This window comes from Seriola dumerili, unplaced genomic scaffold, assembly GCF_002260705.1.
Source record: "Seriola dumerili isolate Sdu_G_001 unplaced genomic scaffold, Sdu_1.0 BDQW01000081.1, whole genome shotgun sequence".
In the NCBI taxonomy this organism is placed as follows: Eukaryota; Metazoa; Chordata; class Actinopteri; order Carangiformes; family Carangidae; genus Seriola; species Seriola dumerili.
Genome location: NW_019174336.1, coordinates 1,622,543 through 1,625,521, shown reverse-complemented (window position 1 = coordinate 1,625,521; position 2,979 = coordinate 1,622,543).

The following is a 2,979-nucleotide window of genomic DNA, read 5'->3' as shown; positions in this document are numbered from 1 at the left end:
GCTCTACTACGCCATGGTGTGTCCACACGCGTAGATCACGCTCTGCCTCGCGCAGCTCTCTGGGACTTGTAGTTCCATTGTGGAGGACGGGTGAATTTGCAATACGGAGTAACACAGCGAGAGAAACTACAGCTCCCATGATACGTGTGCTGCCGACGAGTGGGTCGCGTGATAAGATTCATGCCTGCCGTTACTTACCCGTTACTTACCCCAGTAGCGGTTAATTGAGGTTTTATGGGTGATTAATAACCAAAAATGTACTTACACCAAGGTACCACCAGGTGATAAGAACTTATTTGAGGTTCTTTTGGGAAGCTCTACACACACACACACACACACAGACATATATATATTGACAGAAACACACAAATACCATCTTCACGATTTTGATTAACCTGCAAAATAAAAGTCTTAACATGGTAAGAGGGAATTATTGGCTGTTTTACAAAACCTTTGTGCAATTTATACTGACAAACACAGAAGCACAGACACTTTCAAAATAAGAGTCTCAAAAAGGTAAGAGGTAAGGTAGGTAATAAAAGTTCAATCTTAGAAGCTATCGTCTATATGGGGATATAGTGGTATAGCTTTATTGCAGAACAACTTCTGTTAGGGCATGTACATGTGTCTATACATGTCTTGCTGTGGTTGTGGGGACAAGTTTGGGTTTGAAACCATCAGTGGGAGGTTATTTTGACCAGTAGTGACAGCTTCAAAAGGCTTTTTGAGGGACACCTGCAGCGACTGAGGTCAGTGTCAGGATGAGTCTTTACGACATGAATGAAACTGAAACGTCATTTGTACAGATTGAAATGTGAGGAGTGAAGCACATGCACTAAGCAGCAGGCACATTCAAAATTTCTCCAGGAATTTTCTAATTATCATTATAATTACTTCATGCATACTCAATGTAGAAAGGTGTTGAATATAGCATTTGAACCTGCCTCTCTGATAGCAATAAGAAATTTCTGGCCCAACATGCATGATTCCTCCGCCCAAGTCTGGCCCTGGCACTTCCACATCTGGGCAGTTTCCAGCTGTTTTGGTGTTGTCTGCCAGCTTCAGGTTTTTCTCTGTGTGTGCGCTAGAATTGATCCAGATGTGGAAGCAGCATCAGACAATCATACTGTATATGAACAGATTCAGGCCATCCCATACAGAAATGTAATATATAACATATACAGTATGTACCTATAGCAAGAGTGACGTTGCCATATATGTTAACTATATTCTTATCACATACATCCTCTGGATGTACAAAGATATAAGTTTATAACATATAATGAAATAACCATGGTAAAATTTTTATATGTACATATATTACATATATCTATGATGAATTTTTATATGGTATAACATGCTGCAAGCATATATGCTAATAATATATAGTTAATGTATGGAAGTTTATTAACAACATAAAAACAAAATTCTATATGTTTATATATGTTTTTATTATTAATTTCTCATCAATTTTAAACATGTCTATCTTTTCATTCAGACTTTTAGACCCTACTGTTATAATATCAAGATACATTCAAAGGCTTTGGGATGCATATATATTAATATATGTCTACAACATAAGGATACATACATAAACATGCATATTTGCATGGGATAGATATGTATGTCAATATATGAAATTGTTCAAATTTTTCAAATATTGTTTTTATGTACATGTATTTCATATTTGGAAATTCAGTACATGTACAAATATTACATTTGTCTATGGGATGGAACTGGGCGTGTAGTAGGCCAGAAGAAAACAAGCACGTGGTCCAACTATGGGCCGGATTTATTGCGTTGAGGTTTTCGTGAGAATAATGACTAAGAAGTGGTCCTGTGGTTATGTTATTTGATCATTAGGGGACACCTTATTATGTAAAGGTCTTATTTTTGTAAATATTACAACAATATTCTCTACATAGGAGGTCTGTGCAGGCCTGTTGATGATGACAGTTTGTCACAATAATAATGGCATCAACAGAAATAACATTATTAACTAATGCATTCATGTATTTTCACTTACATTAATGTGTATGCAGCATTTTAATGGTGCAGCTTGTAAAGGCTACTTCGGGGTGTGTCAGTACTTGGTGACATCACTTTTACACAATTATGACAACAGCCAACCACACTGAAATACCCTGTGTCCCAATTCAGGGGCTGCATCATTCAGAGGTACAGTATTTGAAGACTGATTGCGTTACAGTGGTGCGACTAGACTGTCCCATTTCAAAGGCTCCTTTAATGAAGAAAGAAATGTGTCTTTCTCCTGGGCAACGAAGGCTCCAACGGACAGATTTTTCATGGCCCAACCTATCCCAAGATTCATCGCGTTCCGGTAATGAAAATAATATGGCAGCAAACAACAATGACAGAGAGCCTGAGGATTACACTTTCAAATGATCAACAGCTAATGATATAACTGTTAAAAAACTAATGGCCTTGAAACTTCAAGTTAAAAAAAAAGAAGAAAAAGTGTTGTCAAGGTTGCTAGGCGACAGGCGGGGCGCTTTGTAACGCAACTGCACAGCTGGTGATGCAAAGCGTAAAATCCTAGTCTACGAAATACAGTGGCCCTGAGAAGTCCCCGCGCTGCAACTTGAGAAGACACGTTCATACAGACAAAACACAAACAACTTCAGGAAACATCTTCATCAGTTTGGCAACACACGCGCTCAAAATATTCACAAACACTACCAAATACAAGAACACACTGCAAGTAGCTCAGACAAGGTTTTCCGAGGGGGTTAGGGTTAGGGTTAGGGTTAGTCCAACACTTTTGTGTACCGGTACACAAAAGTGTTGGACTTGGCTGGGACACGGTTATTTTTCAATGCTTTGTTTTCAAGTTAAATGTGTTGAACAAGAAGTGTGTCCCAGCCAGGTTCATCACTTTTTTGTGTTCCCTGTGAGCACTTGCAATGTTGTTTGTGCCGCTTATAGCGTATTTCTGTATTTGCTTGTCTTGTGTGTATT